Consider the following 22,675-nt stretch of genomic DNA (forward strand, 5'->3'; position numbering starts at 1 on the left):
TAACTCTTGACAAACAACTTATGAAATTTTGTGGATTTTACCTTCATAAGCCTCCCCTATTTTGTAGCCAGGTAGCACACAATTCAAATGCTTCTGTTTTTTTTTTTTTTTTTTTTGCGGTTCACGGGCCTCTCACTCTTGTGGCCTCTCCCATTGCGGAGCACAGGCTCCGGACGTGCAGGCTCAGTGGCCATGGCTCACAGGCCCAGCTGCTCCGCGGCATGTGGGTTCTTCCCAGACCGGGGCACGAACCCGTGTCCCCTGCATTGGCAGGCAGACTCTCAACCACTGTGCCACCAGGGAAGCCCCAACTGTTTCTTGAATGTGTGTCTCCCAGGCTATTGTCCTCAGCTTGGCTCAAATAAAACTCTTTTCTAGTCCTTTTATGGACTATTTATTTCCATCAACAGTTATTATACTGTCTCCAAAGCAAAAAAAGCAGAAAAACAATCTTCAGTCTTGAGGAGCTTGCACTGAAGGTAGGCAAGGCTTGAGAGACATTCATGAAGTCATTATTGAATAACACATGACTAAGGCATATAATTAAGTCTTAAATTGTGTGGTAGAGACTGTAGGCTACAAATATGAGTTCGGGAAGGGGGTGGATAAATCGGGCCCCATAATCAGAGAAGGTGGCCTTGTAAATTTTCAGCGGAATATTTTTTCAGATAGTAAGTACAATACACATTCATTCAGGCAAGGCACCCCTCCAGTAGGCAGCGCACCTTGCCCCAGGAAACCAGTAGACATTTCTGATAGTAACTGACCAGAATTTTCCTACACATTAACACATGCTTATATTTTAAACAAATAATGTCTTTGTATTACCACATTATGATGACTGTTTTAAAGTTTTTTGGCTTTTCACTCAATGTATCATTGATTCCTCTCAAGGTCAATAAATCTACCCCTACATCATCTTTGGAATGACTGAGAAGTATCCCATTATTTCAATTAACAGTGATTTGTTTAACAAATCCCTCAATGAATGAACCACATTTAGATTTTTCAACATTTCTTATATAAATACAATGCTTCCATTAACCTCCTTTACACATCTTTGCAACACTTGAGTGATTATTTCCCCAGGATAAATTCTTAAAAGTATTATTACTGAGTAGGAGGGAATGCGTGTGTGTGTTTTTAAGGGTTTTACATATACATTACCAAATTGCCCTCCAGGAAAGTTATGCCAATTCTTTTTTAAAAAACTTTGCAAATCCCATACTCTTAAAATGATTGTCATCTTAATTTATGTTTTTTGTAATTTCTTGTTCATCTTCTTTCTTATGAATTGGGAGTTAATTTTTAAAATTAATTTGTAAGTACACACATGTTAAGAATAGTATTTGTTTCTCATGAACTGCACATTTGCTCCTGTTTTTGCCCCCAAAAGTTTGTCTTTTGTTTATGCTGGATTCTGTACACAGATACCTAATTTTTATGTAGTCAAATACATATGTTTTCTTTTGGGTTTCTTTAATGTTTGGTTAATACTATGCTTAGAAAGACCTTCTGTGCCTCAAGATTATGAAATAATTTCACCTGTATTTTTAACTAATACTTTTACAACTGCCTCCCCCCATTTTTTTTTTTTTAATAGATACATGCTTTTTTTTTTTTTTTTTTAATTTCATTTATTTATTTATTTTTGGCTGTGCTGGGTCTTCTTTTCTGTGCGTGGGCTTTCTCTAGTTGCGGCGAGCGGGGGCCACTCTTCATCGCGGCGTGCGGGCCTCTCACTGCCGCGGCCTCTCTTGTTGCGGAGCACAAGCTCCAGACGCGCAGGCTCAGTAGTTGTGGCTCACGGGCCCAGCTGCTCCACAGCATGTGGATCTTCCCGGACCGGGGCACGAACCCGTGTCCCCTGCATTGGCAGGCAGACGCTCAACCACTGCGCCACCAGGGAAACCCCTCCCCCCATTTTTGCATTTAAAAGTTTAGTCAAGGATTATGGGAAGTTGGTATTGATGGTAGACTTTTTAGTCTACTCAAGTCTCCTCATAGAAACAACCAGAGCAACTAGATAGCAAGATCTCATTAACAGTATTTATAACAAAATTAAATGACAAGGTATCCCTATGAACCCAAAGTACCAGTGGGGTGAGGACAAAATCCTGGGTCACAACACTGGCATGCTATTGGGGTCTGTGTGGGGGAAGCAAAGGAAAACAAGAGGATATCTGGCAACCTGAAAACAGGAAAACAACAAAATTGCCAATAGGTATTACTGGAAAGTTCAGCAGGCCAATCTGAGAACAGCAGATGAAACTGGAAGGGGTTTTGCCCAATCCAATAGTGACTGTGCTCTGAAAGAGCAGGAGTAGAGCAGGAAATGTGAGAGAGCAAGCCACCACTTTTTAGAACGCTTCAAAGAAGCAATAGAAGAGGGAGCTCCATGAAATTTGAAAACTATACTGAACCATGTCTCCTAATTTCACAGGGAAATGAACAAAAGAAAAAAATCAACGTCAAATTGTTACCAAACCAAATCTGGGTCCACTCACCCATTCACAGTAAGGCCAATCTACTGACACTGTTTTGTGGTGATGGGAAGTGCAGCATTTATTGCAAGGCCATGCAAGGAGTATGGACAGCTAATGCTCAAAAGACCTGAACTCCCTGATGGTTTTCAGGGAAAGGTTTTTAAAGACAGGATGAGGAAGAGGGTTGAGGGGTGTGTTTTTAAAGACAGGGTGAGGGAGAGGGTTGTGGGGGGTGTGATCAGCTCATAGACATTTTTCTGATTGGTTGCTGGTGAGGTAATCAGGAGTCAACATCATCAACCTTCCGGTTCAAAGCAGTCTGGGGTCTATGTGCTTGTGGTTGGCATGTAGTTAGCTTCTTCCACCTGGTGGGGGTTTCAGTAACTGCAAAATAGCTCAAGGATATGGCTCAGAATATTATCTTTGGCCCCTGAGAAGGAAATAAAGATCCTTAGTTTAATGGCTAAACTATTATTATTTTGCCTTGCTTGACTGTTTTCCTTTGTTTCTGCATTTTCTCACTTCTCTGATTAAATTTGTTCTTTGGAACTCAGGGAAGGCCTAGGAGGCTAAAGTTTTTCTACAAACAAGATGCAAGGGACAGGGTGGGGGTGGGGGCCAGGGCTGTCTGTCCCAGAAAGGCCCCATAGAGTCCTGCTTGGTTACAACTTTCCATACAATGCTATTATAAGAAAAAAAGAGAATAAGAGTGGAATAAAATTTCTACAACAATGGAAACATTCCAGAAAGACATGTCAAGACTTTGACATGTCAAGACTTGATCACCTATGAGTTCAAAAAGAACTAAAAGACATTAAGAAAATATTCAAGATAAAGTAAAAAAATTAACATAGTAAGGAAAATCCACAATATGGATAATAGGAGTACATGATAAAGAAAACTAAAGCAAAGTAACAACAAATTCTGAATGCTATAATTCAAGAAACTTTCAAGAAAGAAGCAAAAAAGATTTGAACCTACATTTGAAAGAATACACCATAAATCTAGGTATATCAGCCTGGAATGAGTGATACCAAGATACACATTAGTAAAATTGTTGGAATTGAGAGAAAAAGAAAATAAATCAGTTGGGTGTGTAGGTAAAAAAAAGCAAGTGACTTGAAAGGGAAACAAATTAGACTATCATCAAACTTTTGGACAGCAATACTCATGCCAAAAAAGTTCACATTAAGATACTCTAGGAAAGAAAATGTGGGTCAATGATTTTCTGACCAGCAAAACTGATATACATTGTGACAAAAGGGAATAAACAAACTGTTATTATCATGCAAGAGCTCAAAGAAGATTGTTCCTATGAGTCCTTTTGTATGTATGTGCTAGAGCAGGGTCAGGCAAAGAAAATGACAAGAGAAATTGACATAAAGAATAGAAGTGAGGGCTTCCCTGGTGGCGCAGTGGTTGAGAGTCCGCCTGCTGATGTGGGGGACACAGGTTCATGCCCCAGTCCGGAAAGATCCCACATGCTGCGGAGCGGCGAGGCCCGTGAGCCATGGCCACTGAGCCTGTGAGTCCTGAGCCTGTGCTCCGCAACGGGAGAGGCCACAACAGTGAGAGGCCCGCGTACCACAAAAAAAAAAAAAAAAAAAAGAAGAATAGAGGTGAGCATTAAATGCAGAATTGCTTGTACAACTAATACTAAGTGAAGTTTGAAAGACAGAGAATATAGTTTGCAGTTGTCTGTATGGTCCAATCATGCAAATATAGTACAAACATATTTTGAATGGAGAGAGAATGGACAGAACAAATGCAACAAAAAATGTTAATCTATTTTCAGTAATTATAAAGTTGGTGGTATTATTAGCATTACTTTTGCTGAAACTGCTGTGTATGGGGAAAAGCAAACAAATAATAATAAAATATGATAATTCTATTATTCCCTATTTCCTTGAGAGCCAGGATTCTCAGTGTTTAAGAAATGAGATTAAAATGTAATATAGAAGAGATTTAGTTTTAAAAATCTGTGGACCTGAATTTAATTTGTAAGTATGAATTTATGAAGTGTCTAATGTTTCAGTTCTGTCCACTGAAAAGGCTTAGAAATATTGGGTTGGCCAAAAGGTTCCTTTGGTTTTTAAGTAAAAATAAAAGACACATTTTTCATTTTCACCAAGAACTTTACTGAACAACGTATTCATATGTTTTGTTCCACTACCTTCTGCCATTTTTTCAGGCAACTTCATAATTCCATCTTCCCAAAACTGTTTATCTTTTTGAGCAAAGAACTGTTCCAGGTGCCTTTTACAGTCTTCCAGGGAATTGAATTTTTTTCCATTAAGAGAATTTTGTAAAGACTGAAATAAATGGAAATCCAAAAGTGCAATACCTGGTGAATATGCCAGATGAATCAGAACTTCCCAGCCAAGCTGTAACCGTTTTTGACTTGTTATCAAAGAAAATACAGTCTTGTGTTATCCTGATGGAAGATTATGGGATTTCTGTTGACTGATTCCAGACGCTTTTCATCTAGTGCTGCTTTCAGTTGGTCTAATTGGAAGCAGCACTTGTTGAAATTAATTGCTTGGTTTTCTGGAAGGAGCCCATAATAGAGGACTCCCTTCCAATACCACCATATACACAACATCACCTTCTTTGGATAGAGAACGGCCTTTGGTGTACTTGGAGACTGTTCATTTTGCTTGCCCCACAATCTCTTCCATTTCACATTATTGTACAGTATCCACTTTTCATTGCCCATTACAATTTGTTTTAAAAACAGAACGTTTTCATTACATTTCAGTAGAGAATCGCATGCGGAAATATGGTCAAGGTTTTTTTTTGCTTAACTTATGTGGAACCCAAACATCAAAGCAATTAACATAACCAAGCTAGTGCAAATGATTTTCAATGCTTGATTTGGATATTTTGAGTATGTCATCTATCTCCTGCATGGTATAATGTCAGTTGTTCTCAATTAATGTCTCCATTTGATTGCTATCAACTTCAACTAGTCTACCCAGCCATGGAGCATCATCCAGTGAGAAATCTCCAGCACAAAACTTTGTGAACTACTTTTGATACATTCGATCAGTCACAGCACATTCTCCATACACTGCACAAATCTTTTTTTGCGTTTCAGTTGTGTTTTTACCTTTCTTAAAATAATAAAGCATAATACACTGAAAATGTTGCTTTTTTTCTTCCATCTTCAATATTAAAATGGCTATACAAAAATTCACCAATTTTGGTAAGTTTTTTTTTTTTTAATGCACACTGATATGACAGTTGTCACAGTACAATCTAACAAAATTTTCAAATGAAGTTAAAGACAACTAAGTGCTACTAGAGCCATTTTATGGAAAAAACGAACAAACCTTTTGCCCAACCCAATAATAACCAACCTAGTAGTATTGAGTATTCCTAGCCCCCAGAACAGATTATGGTTTTCAAATACCATTTACCTGTTAAAGAAACCAAGGAGACTTGGACAAATGACTGATTCTCGATCTGGCACAGAAATATACAAAATAAGCCTAGAACATCTTGTCAGATAGCCAGGAATCTAGCAGAACCGCAAGGGTTATGACTAAAATACTCAAAGGTCAACTTGAAAAGAATCCCACCAGTCAAGGATGGGACAATTTGAACTTCAATAACAAAAATACTGCAAAGGATTAAAACGCATCATATGGGAGGAGACCTTCAAGATGGCAGGGAGTAAGACATGGAGATCACCTTCCTCCCCACAAATGCATCAGAAATACATCTACATGTGGAACAGCTCCTACAGAACACCTACTGAATGCTGTCTGAAGACCTCAGACTTCCTGAAAGGCAAGAAACTCCCCACATACCTGGGTAGGGCAAAAGAAAAAAAAAAAACAGAAACAAAAGAATAGGGACAGGACCTGCACCTCTGGGAGGGACCTGTGAAGGAGGAAAAATTTCCACACACTAGGAAGCCCCTTCACTGGCAGAGATGGGGGGCGGCGGAGTGGAAGCTTCGGAGCCACAGATGAGACCGCAGCAATAGGGGTGCAGAGGGCAAAGTGGAGAGATTTCTGCACAGAGGATCGGTGCCGACCAGCACTCACCAGCCTGAGAGGCTTGTCTGTTCACCTGCTGGGGCAGGTGGGAGCTGGGAGCTGAGGCTCTGGCTTCGGAGGTCAGATCCCAGGGAGAGGATTGGGGTTGGCTGCGTGAACACAGCCTGAAGGGGGCTACTGCGTCACAGCTAGCCAGGAGGGAGTCCGGGAAAAAGTCTGGGCCTGCCTAAGAGGCAAGAGACCATTGTTTCCAGGTGCGCGAGGAGAGGGGATTCAGAGCATTGCCTAAACAAGCTCCGGAGACTGGCACAAGTGCGGCTATCAGCGCAGACACCAGAGATGGGCATGAAACACTAAGGTTGCCGCTGCAGCCACCAGGAAGACTGTGTGCAAGCACAGGTCACTATCCACACCTCTCCTCCCAGGAGCCTGTGCAGCCCGCCACTGCCAGAGTACTGTGATACAGGGACAACTTCCCAGGAGAACACACGGCGCACCTCAGGCTGCTGCAACATCATGCTGGCCTCTGCTGCCGCAGGTTTGCCCCACATTCTGTACCCCTCCCTCCCCCCGGCCTGAGTGAATCAGAACCCCGTAATCGGCTGCTACTTTAACCCTGCCCTGTCTGAGCTAAGAACAGAAGCCCTCAGGCAACCTACACACAGAGGTGGGGCCAAATCCAAAGCTGAACCCCAGGAGCTGTGTGAACAAAGAAGAGAAAGGGAAATCTCTCCCAGCAGCCTCAGGAGCAGTGGATTAAATCTCCACAATCAACCTGAAGTACACTGCATCTGTGGAATACCTGAATAGACAATGAATCATCCCAAAATTGAGGTGGTGGACTTTGGGAGCAACTGTAGGCTTGGGGTTTGCTTGCTGCATCTAATTTGTTTCTGGTTTTATGTTTATCTGAGTATAGTATTTAGAGTTTGTTATCACTGGTGGATTTGTATATTGATTTGGTTTACTCTCTTCCTTTTTTTTAATATATATATATTTTTTTTCCTTTTTCTCTTTTTGTGAGTGTGTATGCATATGCTTCATTGTGTGATTTTGTCTGTATAAGTTTGCTTTTACAATTTGTCTTAGGGTTCTCTCTGTCCATTTTTCTTTCTTTTTTAGTATAGTTTTTAGTGCTTATTATCATTGGTGGATTTGTTTTTTGGTTTGCTTGCTCTCTTTCTTTCTATTTTTTCCTTTTTAAATTATTTTTAATTTTTAAATTTTTAATAATTTTTAAATGTTTTATTTTAATAACTTTATTTTATTTTTTTCTTTCTTTTTATCTCCCTTTTCTTCTGAGCCCTGTGGCTGACAGGGTCTTCGTGCTCTGGCTGGGTGTCAGGCCTGTGTCTCTGAGGTGGGAGAGCCAAGTTCAGGACATTGGTCCATCAGAGAACTCCAAGCTCTACATAATATCAATCGGCAAAAGCTCTCCCAGAGATCTCCATCTCAACGCTAAACCCAGCTACACTCAACGACCAGCAAGCTACAGTGCTGGACACCCTATGCCAAACAACTAGCAAGACAGGAACACAAACCCACCCATTAGCAGAGAGGCTGCCTAAAATCAAAATAAGGTCACAGACACCCCAAAACACAAGACAGAACATGGTACTGCCTACCAGAAAGACAAGATCCAGCCTCATCCACCAGAACACAGATATCAGTCCCCTCCACCAGGAAGCCTACACAACCTAGTGAACCAACCTTAGCCCTTGGGGGCAGACACCAAAAACAATGGGAACTATGAATCTGCAGCCTACGAAAAGGAGACCCCAAACACAGTAAGTTAAGCAAAATGAGAAGACAGGGAAACACACAGCAGATGAAGGAACATGGTAAAAACCCACAAAGTAGAAATAAGCAGTCTACCTGAAAAAGAATGCAGAGTAAGAATAGTAAAGATGATCCAAAATTTTGGAAATAGAATGGAGAAAATACAAGAAACGTTTAACAAGGACCTAGAAAAACTAAAGAGAAAACAAACAATGATGAACAGCACAATAAATGAAATTGAAAATTCTCTAGAAGAAAATAATAGCAGAATAACTGAGGCAGAAGAACGGATAAGTGACCTGGAAGATAAAATAGTAGAAATAACTACTGCAGAGCAAAATAAAGAAAAAAGAATGAAAGAATTGAGGACAGTCACAGAGACCTCTGGGACAACATGAAACACACCAACATTCGAATTACAGGGGTCCCAGAAGAAAAAGAGAAAAAGAAAGGGACCGAGAAAATATTTGAAGAGATTATAGTTGAAAATTTCCTTAATATGGGAAACAAAATAGTTAATCAAGTCCAGGAAGCATAGAGAGTCCCATACGGGATAAATCCGAGGAGAAACATGCCAAGACACATATTAATCAAACTATCAAAAATTAAATACAAAGAAAAAATATTAAAAGCAGCAAGGGAAAACCAACAAATAACATACAAGGGAATCCCCATAAGCTTAACAGCTGATCTTGCAGCAGAAACTGCAAACCAGAAGGGAGTGGCAGGACATATTTAATGTGATGAAAGGGAAAAACCTACAACCAAGATTACTCTACCCAGCAAGGATCTCATTCAGATTCAATGGAGAAATTAAAACCTTTACAGGCAAGCAAAAACTAAAAGAATTCAGCACCACCAAACCAGCTTTACAACAAATGCTAAAGGAACTTCTCTAGGCAGGAAACACAAGAGAAGGAAAAGACTTACAATGACAAACCCAAAACAATTAAGAAAATGGTAATAGGAACATACATATGAATAATCATCTTAAATGTAAATGGATTAAATGCTCCAACCAAAAGACACAGACTGGCTGAATGGATAAAAAACAAGACCCATATATAGGCTGTCTACAGGAGATCCACTTCAGACCTAGGGACACATACAGAATGAAACTGAGAGGATAGAAAAAGATATTCCATGCAAATGGAAATCAAAAGAAAGCTGGAGTAGCAATTCTCATATCAGACAAAATGGACTTTAAAATAAAGACTATTACAAGAGACAAAGAAAGACACTACATAATGATCAAGGGATCAATCCAAGAAGAAGACATAACAATTGTAAATATTTATGCACCCAACATAGGAACACCTCAATACATAAGGCAAATGCTAACAGCCGTAAAAGGGGAAATCGACAGTAACACAATCATAGTAGGAGACTTTAACACCTCACTTTCACCAATGGACACAACATCCGAAATGAAAATAAATAAGGAAACACAAGTTTTAAATGAAACATTAAACAAGATGGACTTAATTGATATTTACAGGACATTCTATCCAAAAACAGCAGAATACACTTTCTTCTCAAGTGGTCGTGAAACACTCCCCAGGATAGATCATATCATGGGTCACAAATCAAGCCTTGGAAAATTTAAGAAAATTGAAATCATATTGAGTATCTTTTCTGACAACAACGCTATGAGACTAGATATCAATTACAGGAAAAAATCTGTAAAAACTACAAACAAATGGAAGCTAAACAATGCACTACTAAATAACCAAGCGATCACTGAAGAAATCAAAGAGGAAATCAAAAAATACCTAGAAACAAATGATAATGAAAAGAATACTACCCAAAACCTATGGGATGCAGCAAAAGCAGTTCTGAGAGGGAAGCTTATAGCAATACAATCCTACCTCAAGAAACAAGAAACATCTCAAATAAACAACCTCACCTTGCACCTAAAGTCATTAGAGAAAGAACAAAAAAAACCCCAAAGTTAGCAGAAGGAAAGAAACCATAAATATCAGATCAGAAACAAATGAAAAAGAACTGAAGGAAACAATAGCAAAGATCAATAAAACTAAAAGCTGGTTCTCTGAGGAGATAAACAAAATGGATAAATCATTAGACAGACTCATCAAGAAAAAAAGGGAGAAGACTCAAATCAATAGAATTAGAAATAAAAAAGGAGAAGTAACAACAGACACTGCAGAAATACAAAGGATCATGAGAGATTACTTACTACAAGCAACTATATGTCAATAAAATGGACAACCTGGAAGAAATGGACAAATTCTTAGAAAAGCACAACCTTCTGAGACAGAACCAGGCAGAAAGAGAAAATATGAACAGACCAATCACAAGCACTGAAATTGAGACTCTGATTAAAAATCTTACAACAAACAGAAGCCCAGGAAGATGGCTTCACAGGCAATTCTATCAAACATTTAGAGAAGAGCTAACACTTATCCTTCTCAATCTCTCCCAAAATATAGCAGAGGGAAGAACACTCTCAAACTCATTCTATGAGGCCACCATCACCCTGATACCTAAACCAGACAAAGATGTCACAAAGAAAGAAAACTACAGGCCGTATCACTGATGAATATAGATGCAAAAATCCTCAGCAAAATACTAGCAAACAGAATCCAACAGCACATTAAAAGGATCATACACCATGATCAAGTGGGGTTTATCCCAGGAATGCAAGGATTCTTCAATATACACAAATCAATCAATGTGATACACCATATTAACAAATGGAAGGGGAAAAACCATATGATTGTCTCAATAGATGCAGAAAAAGCTTCTGATGAAATTCAACACCCATTTATGATAAAACTCCACCAGAATGTAGGCATAGAGAGAACTTACCTCAACATAATAAAGGCCATATATGACAAACCCACAGCCAACATCATTCTCAATGATGAAAAACAGAAACCATTTCCTCTAAGATCAGGAACAAGACAAGATGCCCTTTCTCACCACTATTATTCAAAATAGTTTTAGAAGTTTTAGCCATATCAATCAGAGAAGAAAGAGAAATAAAAGGAATCCAAATCGGAAAAGAAGAAGTAAAGCTGTCACTGTTTGCAGATGACATTTTACTATACATATAGAATCCTAAAGATGCTACCAGAAAACAACTAGAGCTAATCAATGAATTTGGTAATGTAGCAGGATACAAAATTACTGCACAGAAATCTTTTGCATTCCTATACATTAATGATGAACAATCTGAAAGAGAAATTAAGGTAACACTCCCATTTACCATTGCAACAAAAAGAATAAAGATACCTAGGAATAAACCTACCTAAAGAAACAAAAGACCTGTATGCAGAAAACTATAAGACACTGATGAAAGAAATTAAGGATGATACAAACAGATGGAGAGATATACCATGCTCTTGGATGGGAAGAATCAACATTGTGAAAATGACTATACTACCCAAAGCAATCTACAGATTCAGTGTAATCCCTATCAAACTACCAATGGCATTTTTCACAGAAGTAGAAATTTTTTTTCACAATTTGTATGGAAACACAAAAGACCCTGAATAGCCAAAGGAATCTTGAGAAAGAAAAATGGAGCTGGAGGAATCAGGCTCCTGGACTTCAGAATATACTACAAAGCTACAATAATCAAGACAGTATGGTACTGGCACAAAAACGGAAATATAGATCAATGGAACAGGATAGAAAGCCCAGAGATAAACCCACGCACATACAGTCACCTTATTTTTGATAAAGGAGGCAAGAATATACAATGGAGAAAAGACAACCTCTTCAATAAGTGGTGATGGGATAACTGGACGGCTACATGTAAAAGAATGAAATTAGAATATTCTCTAACACCATACACAAAAATAAACTCAAAATGGATAAAAGACCTAAATGTAAGGCCAGACCCTATAAAACTCTTAGAGGAAAACATAGGCAGAACACTCTCTGACATAAATTGCAGTAAGATGGTTTTTTTTGATCCACCTCTGAGAGTAATGAAAATAAAAACAAAAATAATTAAACTTAGAAGCTTTTGCACAGCAAAGGAACCATCAACAAAATGAAAAGAAAACTCACAGAATGGGAGAAAATATTTGCAAATGAAGCAGCCGACAAGGGATTAATCTCCAAAATATGCAAACAGCTCATGCAGCTCAATAATAAAAAAACAAACAACCCAGTCCTAAAGTTGGCAGAAGATCTAAATAGACATTTCACCAAAGAAGACATACAGATGGCCAAGAGGCACATGAAAAATGCTCAACATCACTAATTATTAGAGGAATGCAAATCAAAACTACAGTGAGGTATCTCCTCACACAGGTTAGAATGGCCATCATCAAAAAATTGACAAACAATAAATCCTGGAGGGGATGTGGAGAAAAAGGAACCCTGCTGCACTTTTGGTGGGAATGTAAGTTGGTACAACCACTATGGAGAACAGTATGGAGATTCCTCAAAAAACTAAAAATAGAACTACCATATGATCCAGCAATCCCACTCCTGGGCATATATAGTGAGAAAATCATAATTCAAAAGGATACATGCACCCCAATGTTCATGTAGCAGTATCTACAATAGCCAGGACATGGAAGCAATCTAAATTTCCATCAGTAGAGGAATGGATAAAGATTATGTGGTACATATATACAATGGAATATTACTCAACCATAAAAAAGGAATGAAATGATGCCATATGCATCAACATGGATGGACCTAAAGATTGTCATTCTGAGTGAAGTAAGCCAGACAGAGAAAGACAAATATCTTATGATATCGCTTATATGTGGAATTTAAAGAAATGGTACAAATGAAGCTATTTACAAAACAGAAGTTGAGTCACAGATGTAGAAAACAAACTTGTGGCTACCAGTGGGGAGAGATAAATTGGGAGACTGGGATTGACATATACACACTACTATATATGGAATAGATAATTAATAAGAACCTACTGAATAGCACAGGAAACTCTATTCAATATTCTGTAATGACTTATATGGGAATAGAATCTTTAAAAAAGTGGATATATGTGTATGTATAACTGAGTCACTTTGCTGTACAGCAGAAACTAACACAACCTTGTAAATCAACCATACTCCAATAAAAAAAATTTAAAATAAAATAAAATGGTAGGTAGAAAAATTAGCATACAATATTGTACATAATACACAACTCATATTCTGAAAAGACATTAGCATTGAAAATATATTGAAATGTTAATAGTAGTTATCTCATGGTTAGTAGAATTATTGTTTTAAATTCTCTTCTTTGAATTAAACAAATTCTCTGAAATAAGATATTGTTTTTAAAAGACATATCTATGTTTCCACGAGTTTAACATGACATTTAAATAAATAATAAAATAAATTATTTTAAATTTAAAAAATAGAATAAAATACACTTAAAAATTTAAAAAGTAAATAGTGAGGGAAAATATTGGTAGAAAAGTCAGTAGGAAGCAGGACGTCAAGGTAAAGTATTAAGCATGGGAGACACTTGATGCCAGTTTAGTAGTTCTCAGCTAAGTGTAGAGAGAAGCCTGTTGCCCAAGGCCCATGGATGAAGCTCTGGGCAGGGCAGAAGTGGCCTGGCCATCATTCTCCCTGGATTGAAGGCAGTGAGGGTGACAGGACTGAGCACAGAGTGCAGAGCTGGAAAGGGACCTTATCAATCATCTTGCCCAGAATCTCCAGACTCAGTGCTGCTGGGGACTCATAAGCCCCAAACATTCTTCAGCAAAGGTAGGAGGCGTGAGGAAGAAGGGAGCAGGGAAGACCCACACGAGCCCTGGGTGCCACTGAGAAGGGCCCACAGGGCACACAGCGGGCAAAAGAGCCCTCTCCTGTGTGAGGTCTGGAGGTGAATAACACGGACCAAACGAGAGATCAAGGAAGCAGCCCAGCCAAGGAGCGTACAGCTGCCGAAATCGCCACGGCTCAGGGTTCTATTGCTGGAGCCACACGAGGAGTAAGCAGGTCGGTCCACCTTCCCACCTCTCTGGGGCCTCTCCTCCCTCACCCTCTTCTTCCCCCAGAACCAAGGGGACCCCAGAGACTCCTTGACTGGCAAAAATTCACCCTAAAGGGTTAGCTGCCCCTGACCTGTGAGTCACTGTGGGCCATCTCCTTCCCTCACACACTCCTACTGATGCTGGGAGCCAGAATGACAAACAGAGTGACCAGGAACCAGGCTCTGCTGTCTCCACTGTTTCTAGCTGTGTGGTGTGGCCTTGCAGGTTACTTGGTGTCTCTGAGCCTTGCTTTCATCATCTGTAAAATGGAAGAAATAGCACTGTACTGTTAAATGAATCACAGTATGTAAAGCGCAGAACCTGGCTCAGAAAGAGTGGTCAACCACTGTGACTATTCGCACTGGAGCCAAAGCCTTGGGCACCCAGTTCACTTGCCTCTCGCACAGCTGTGAGCCAGCTCTGCCCCTCCCTGAGCCAGGCCAGGCCCTGCCCTCACTTTTCCCCTTCTCCACTGCCCAGCACCACCCCTCCCTGAATCTTCTGCTCCTCAGGACCCCCGGAACACAGAAGGGGCAATGGGCTTACTCAAGAAGATGACTGGAGAGACAAGAGGTGTTATTTACTTGAAAGTTTGTGTCTCTGCTGAATTCATTATGTCAAAGCCCTAACCCCCAATGTGATGGTGCTTGGAGGTGGAGCCTTCGGAAGGTAGTTAGGTTTAGATGAGATCGTGATGGAGGAGCCCCCTTGATGGGAATAGTGCCCTTAGAGGAAGAGGAAGAAACCAGAACCTTCTCTTGCTCCACCATGTGAGGACACTGCAAGAAGGTGGCCATCTGCAAGTCAGGGAGAAACTGATGGTCCTGAGGACCCAAAACTCAACAGAGCCAGAACAGACCCCAGACCTTCCCTTCCAAACCCAGCCTCTGCCACATGCCTCAGGCCTTAGCAATGCAGATCTCAGAGGAGGACTATCTTCACTTCTTGATTTGGAATTCAGTTCAACACTTCCCATATGAGCCTTCTGAGCCAGACACCAGGCTAGGGGATGGGGCTTCAACAACAAATGTGAGCTTTGTTGACCTGAAATAAATAGACTGCCAGATGTTTCTCCAGCAAAGATGGGTTTATTTGGGATCAGCAGAGAATTACAATTTGGAGTCTGCAACGATGTGCAAGTCTCCTGCACAGCAAGGGAAGGAGAATGCTTTTATTGAGGGGAAAAAAGAAGTTGGGTGGGCTATAGTAAACAAAGAGTCCATGGCTTTTTGTTAGCTGCATCCTTACCAGAAAATGAGTCTCTTCATCCTGTTGGGCTCTGCTATTATTGCAAGGTCTGAGAGCTCCCCCTTCTGCTCTCCCAACTCTCTTTAACTGAGGTTTCTGATGATTAATTTTTTAATATTTCCTCCTTTGAAGCAAGATCTTGCTCTGAAAGCATAACTGATCAAGAGTCAGGTTTTCTAGTCAGCGACTTTTCATCTCGATGTCAAGAAAAACCTTTCCTGGGTATAGTGTCTCACGTTGGAGAGAAAGTGCACCAATTGGAGACCTATTAAGGTCACATTCAAGTAACAAGGAGAGGTAGGAGAGAGATGTCTCAGACACTTTTTACCTAAAGTTCAAAATCATAGACATTGAAGATCATCTGAAGTGTTATGTATCATCAAAGGTTTGGTGACAAACTTGCAACAGTCCTGGTCCAGATTCTTGGGAAAGTTGTCTTATCAGATGTCATCTGCTTCAGTTTAAGGAAATTTTTATTTTAAGGTCACCAGATGATGTGCAGGTCCAGTCAAGGTTTGGAACTTTCTTTAGCTGTATCATGTGAATCTAAGTGTCTATTCCTTGGAGTTTGGCAGCACAAGGTTGGTTAGCAGTACCTGATAGGAGTCTTTTCAGTGAGGTTAAAGAGAGTTCTTCTGGAGGTGAATTTTCCAATATGAAATATCTAGGTTGCAAGGTATGATGCTTAAGGCTTTCATCTCCCAAGAGCACACTGTGAAAAGACTGCTTTACCAAGCAATGGTTACTTTTAATAGAAGCAATTAGGTCTTTGCAATATTGAAGTATATCTCCTTTTATCATCTGTGGGTCAAAAGAAGCAGGAGACAAGTGCATCGGGCATCCTGTGACTATCTCAAAGGATGAGAGTTTATGGGTTACAAAAAGAGTGATCTTGAGATTTAGAAGGACCAATGGTAATGCTTTTGGCAAAGGTATTTGGAGGGCTTCTACGAATTTTTGCTGATTGAGTGTTTTATAAATATATTTATTTATTTTTGGCTGCATTGGGTTTTCGTTGCTGCGCATGTGCTTTCTCTAGTTGCTGTGAGCGGGGGCCACTCCTTGTTGTGGTGCAGGGGTCTCTCATTGCAGTAGCTTCCCTTGTTGCAGAGCACAGGCTCTAGGCACACGGGCTTCAGTAGTGGTGGCATGTGGGCTCAGTAATTGTGGCTCGTGGAGCACAGGCTCAGTAGCTGTGGCGCACAGACTTAGTTGCTCCGTGGCATGTGGAATCTTCCAGGACCAGGGATCGAACGTGTGTCCCTTGCATTGGCAGGCGGACTCTTAACCACTGCTCCACCAGAGAAGTCCCTGACTGAGTTTTAATAATGCCATTAGTGCATTCAACTAAACCAGAGGATTGAGGGTAATAAACACAGTGGAATTGTAAAACCTGCCAAATAGCACCGTTTATTAAAGTACTTACCCAGCAAATCAGGTCTTACCCCTCAATTTTGAAAGGAGTTTCTGAGGTAAGGATAACTTTTTCCTGATGGAATTTAGCCACAGAAGAGGCAGTAGTCTCCAAGAGAAGGCTTCAGTCCAGTGTGAAAACACTCAGACCATGACTAAAACATACTTATATCCATGAGATGAAGAAAGTTGAATGAAATCCATTTGCCAGACCTTGAATTGTCCATTGGGCCAATTAAGATGTCCTGGGTCAGGTACTTCCCTGCAGTCCAGTGGTTAAGACTTTGACTCCCAGTGCAGGGGGTACAGGTTTGAACCCTGATCAGGGAGCTAAGATCCCATATGCCTCGTGGCCAAAAAACATAAAACAGAAACAATGTTGTAACAAAATTCAATAAAGACTTGAAAAATGGTCCAGGGCTTCCCTGGTGGCGCAGTGGTTGAGAATCCGCCTGCCGATTCAAGGGACACGGGTTCGTGCCCCGGTCCGGGAAGATCCCACATGCTGCAGGGCGGCTGGGCCAGTGAACCATGGCCGCTGAGCCTGCGCGTCCGGAGCCTGTGCTCCGCAACGGGAGAGGCCACAACAGTGAGAGGCCCGTGTACCACAAAAAAAAATAGGCTTCCCTGGGTTGTACTTTATGTAAGTGGGGCAGTGTGGTAGGTAATTTTGTGGCCTTGTTCATTTTTCCCCACCAACATTGATTAATGAATGCTACCATTTTGTCAGTAGACCAGTGGCTTAATGCATGTACAGTGGTGAGGAGTGGGAATTTTAGAGTCTCTGGTAGGAAGGGGTTATTATGTGTTCTGAACCAGAGTTTTCTCTTTTTATCAAATCAACAATTTTGTTGAATTTCCAATCTTGTTTTTTCCTTCCTGAGGCCAATTGTTAAGTTTCTCTAGCCAGTTTTTCTAAGTTATCATTTGGGGAGATATTCCTTTGGCCCATGACAGAGGTTTGGCTGCTGTTGGCCCCTTTAAGGGCAACATTCCTTGCCAAAATGTCAGCAAGGTGATTTCCCTTAGCTTCCAGAAAGTCAAGTTTAGAATGCCCCAGAATCTTAATAATAGTTAAAGTGGCAGGTTAAAATATTGCATCTAATAATTCCTGCACATGGGGACCATTATAAATTTTATTTTCACTGGAAGAAAGGAAGCCACACTGCTTTTACAACATTCCAAAATCATGAGCTACACAGAAAGCATGTCTACTATCAGTATAACATTGGCGGTTTTGTCCTTGACTGAAGTACAAACCTGTGTAAGAACCTCTAACTCAGCCTGTTGGACTGAGGTAGCCATGGTAAAGATGCTGCCTAAACAACATCAAAAGGAGTTGCATCTGTATATCCAGTACAATATTTACCATTGTCACCTTTTAAATAGGAACCATCGGTGAACAGTGAGAAGTCACTGTTACTCAAAGAAATTTTCTGCAAATCATCATGAGGAATCAGAAAGTGATCCATCAGCATTCAACAGTCAGGAGGGACATCAGATGGAGGGAGGAGAGTAGCATGGGTAAGGATATTAGAACATAAAAGAGTTACATAAACAGCGTTAACCAAAGGACTTCATAGGAGGTGAGGCAGCTGACTGAGAAGTGTTGACTGTGATGAGGATTCTAGAGAGCTTCTACTACATGAGATACAAAAATGGTTAAAGGGGATCCCACAGTGATTTTCTCAGTGGTCTTAACCAAAATGGCTGTACCCGTAATGCCACTAAGGCAAGGGGGGTATCCCTGTGCCATTGGGTCCAGTTGCTGGCTTATAATACCCTATAGGTTGCTGGTAGTCCCCGTATAGTTGGATGAACAGTCCAAGGGCATTCCCTTCCTTTTCAAAGACAAAAAAAGGTAAAAGGGAATCTGATAATTGGGATGCCTAAGGGGCAGGTGAGTTCATCAAACTCTCCTTTAAGGCCTTGGAAGCTCTGTTGTCAGGTTCTTCCTATAAAATTGGGACAGGGTTGCTATTCTTTAGTGAAATATGCAGAGGTTTGGTCATGAGAAAAATTTGGAATCCAGTTTCAGCAATAAACAACTAGCCTGAGAAAACTTCCCAGTTGGTGCTTAGTTTTGGGTTTTGGGAAATGTAGGACACTATGAAATCTCTCTGGATCTAGGTTTAGCTCTTGTTCTGATATCAGATACTCTAAATACCAAACCTGGGTTTGCTTCATCCCCCAACACTGAAATCTGGTGAGTAAAAGGGGCCTCTGATGACCACCAGCCTCGTAAAGTGACAAATGTGAGGCAAGGGAGGTACAGGGTGAGTTGGGAGCGGACTAAGGCCTATCATAGACAGACTAGTCACAGGAGGCCCGTCCAATAGACTGCAAATTCCAAAAGTGATTAATGTAGGGCACTATATATATTCTTCATAAATATGTGTATTTAGGATATATTATACTTAAGGAATATTAGAATAACCTCACTAGCTTTCAAATATTTTATCACCACCCAGTGAAAGAAGAAATATATCTTACATCTTTACCCAGTACCCAAGAGGTACCTATCCATTGATGTAACTGTATACCCAGCTACATCTAAGTTTTTAACGGAAACAAAAGTTCCACAAATAAATAAATAAAATATAAAATACTTAGTTTTAAGGGTGGTCACTCTAATTTTCTACTCAAATGTACTCCATTTTATTTAATTTAAAAGATAGCTGAGAATATATATAAAATCTTTAAAAATTAATAAAAAGACAAACCTGAACTCGTAGGTACAAAGAACAGATTGGTGGTAGCCAGAGGCAAGCAGTGAGGGGTGGGTAAAAATGGGTGAAGGTGGTCAAAAGGTACAAACTTCCACTTATAAGATAAACAAGTCATGAGGATGTAATGTAAAACACCACATAGTGACTGAAGTTAACAATACTGCATTGTATATTTGAAAGTTGCTAAAAGAGTAGATCTTAAATGTTCTCATCACAAGAAAAAAAATGTGTAACTATGTTTGGTGATGGATGTTGACTAGACTTATTGTAGTGATCATTTTGCAATAATACAAATATTGAATCATTATGTTGTATGCCTGATATGAATATAATGTTATATGTCAATTATAACTCAATTTCAAAAAACATTCTGAGTGTGTCTGTGTTTCTGGATGAAATAAAAATAAATAAATCCATTTAGTCATTCATTCATTAAAAGATTATGACTCTTCAATTCAAATTGATTTCAAAACTGAATGGTGTTGCAATATTTTACAAGTGTTGATCTAAATTACTTTGTCCAAGAGACAATAAATAAGCAAACTGATAAACTGAATAATCACCTAGTGTGCTAATTTCCTACATTTTTATCTTCGTACGTTAGCTGTAAATAGAATACATCTGCATGTTATATGATGAGAAAGAGAGAAAGAGAGGTTGGGATTGTTACTGAGTCCAAGCTCGCTCTGCTCACGGCATGACAGGCCAATAAATCAGAGACGAGGTGTTGAGGCAAGGAATACAACTTTATTCAGAAAGCTGGCAGACCGAGAGGATGGCAGACTAATGTCTCAAAAGAACCATCTTATTAGGGTTTGGATACCAGTTTCTTTTATAGAATAGAGAGGGCGAGGAGATGAGGAAGTAAAGTAAAAAGGCCATTAGGTTTTGCAAATGTCCCCTGGAATGGCCAGCCTCAGAGGGGTTGTGTTAATTTCTTCTTTCTTGCAGCCATCCGCAGGTGGACAGGGTCAGGATGCTTCCCTGAACAAAGGCACTTTGGTTTAACATTCAGGCAGAGTGGCAAGGTTCCCCAAGGCAGGCCATTATGTATAGACAGTATCCTTTTAGTGAACAAAAGCAGCAGAAAGCAAAGGTTTTAACCTTTAGTAAAAGAAACAGATCCAACATGTAGTCAAATTTGTCTCTTCCCTGTTACAGAAGGAGAGGGAGCGACTCTCCTTTGCCTGGAGTTCTCTGTGGTCCGGACAAATCCCCAAAACTCTGGGCTCGTACAGCAGAATTTAGCGGGGTGCATCCTATACTCGTGCACTCATGTGTACGTCCCGTGACCCACATACAGTCTTAGAGATTAAAGGGAGGCACAGGCCCCCGGGTGTAAACATGAGACACCCACAAACATAATCACCTCCACAGTGGCTCCACATACACTCCCACATACCATCACACAGACAGAGCCTGCCATCTCTTCATTCAACACAAAATACACAATAATCGCCTCTGGCAATGTACACTTACAGCCACACTCAAGCACACAATGGGGAGACAATACTACCCCTGCTCACCCGAGAGATATAACCACCTACCGCCCCCTCTCTTCACCACCCACACCTAGCCAAACAGAGCTGCTAATTAAGAACCAGAGATACTCAAGTGCCTGGCCTCCAAGGAGGGGGCCCTGTGATGGGAAAGGGGGACACTACATGCTGAACACCTTGTGTTTTGGTAATTCCAAGGGGGCACCAGCAGCCTGGCCAGAGATGGATGGGCCAGACTGGAGCAACTGTAGTGCAGCCTCCTGCTGGAGGAGAGTCCCAGGTGGGGAAGGTCCCTGAGAAATGGGAAGGTCCCCACAACTCAGCTCCCTCTGTCCTAAAGATTCTGAAAAAAAAAAAGCTACTCTGCTGTCTCAAATTTAATGAATATTTTGAGCTCCCCGTTCAATAGATATTTATTGAGCACTTACTATGGGTCAAGAACTGGGATACAGCAGTGACCAAAATGGCATTCCCTGACCTTGTGGAGTTTCCATTTTCTGTAGAGGGAGACTACAAATATATAGGCTATTAGAAGATGACAAGTATTATAGAGAAAATAAAGCAGGAGGCAGGTGAAGCGTGGGGCAGGTGTGTGGTCATAGAAGGTATGACTGGGAAGGTAGCATTTAAGCAAAGACTGTAGAAGGTGAGGGCCACTGAGAAACCTAGGGAAGACCATTCCAGGCAAAGAAAACAGCTCATTCAAAGGATTAGGCTGGAGCCGGCCTGAACTGTTCAGTGACCTGCAGGAGGTCAGTGTGCTTGAAGCCAAAGGCAAAAGGGGGAAAGAGTATGGACCAGGTGGAAGAGTAATAGGGGCAGAGCTTGGTGGGCACTTGGAGGGCCCTGCAGGCCCTCGGCTTTTCCTCTGATCAAAATGAAGAGGCATGGGGTTAGGGAGACAAGCAGAGTGGGCCCTTCTCTGACATATTTGAAAAGATCCCTCTGGCAGTCCTCAGGCTTAAAATCAATACGGACCCCATCCGGCCAGGTGTCCTGCAGGTCGACGAGCCTGGGGAGAGCCTGGGGAGAAAACTGACCACTGGAGCAGCAGGCAGGAAGGTGGGAAAAATGGCCGCGGGTTCATCTCAGGCTTGGACGGACAGCACCATAGGTCACTGATTCAGGATGGGACCACCACCAGAGGCACCAGGAAGGATGCTTGTTGCACGGACACCCCAGTACCACAAACAACACCTCCACTACCACACCTCTCCAGTCTGCACAGCTCCATCACACATACCTCCACCACACACAGCTCTACTATACACACCTCCTCCATCATCCACCCACACACACCTCCATCACTGCATCTCCACTACATACACCACCACACACTCCAGATAGCCACCCAGGATTGCTACTTCACCTAAAACTGGAACCACCCCAATCACTTCTTGTCCCTTCCTTTGCTGTTTTAACCCTTGGCGCTATCATCACCTAACAATGGAAGGTACATTTTACTCTTTCATTTTGTCTGTCCTTAGATTGTAAATTCCGTAGGACCCTTGATGTTTGCCTGCCTTATTCACCACCGTATACGCGG

This window comes from Aethalodelphis obliquidens, unplaced genomic scaffold, assembly GCF_003676395.1.
Source record: "Aethalodelphis obliquidens isolate GAN/ISIS:26980383/991018 unplaced genomic scaffold, ASM367639v1 scaffold102, whole genome shotgun sequence".
NCBI lineage: Eukaryota > Metazoa > Chordata > Mammalia > Artiodactyla > Delphinidae > Aethalodelphis > Aethalodelphis obliquidens.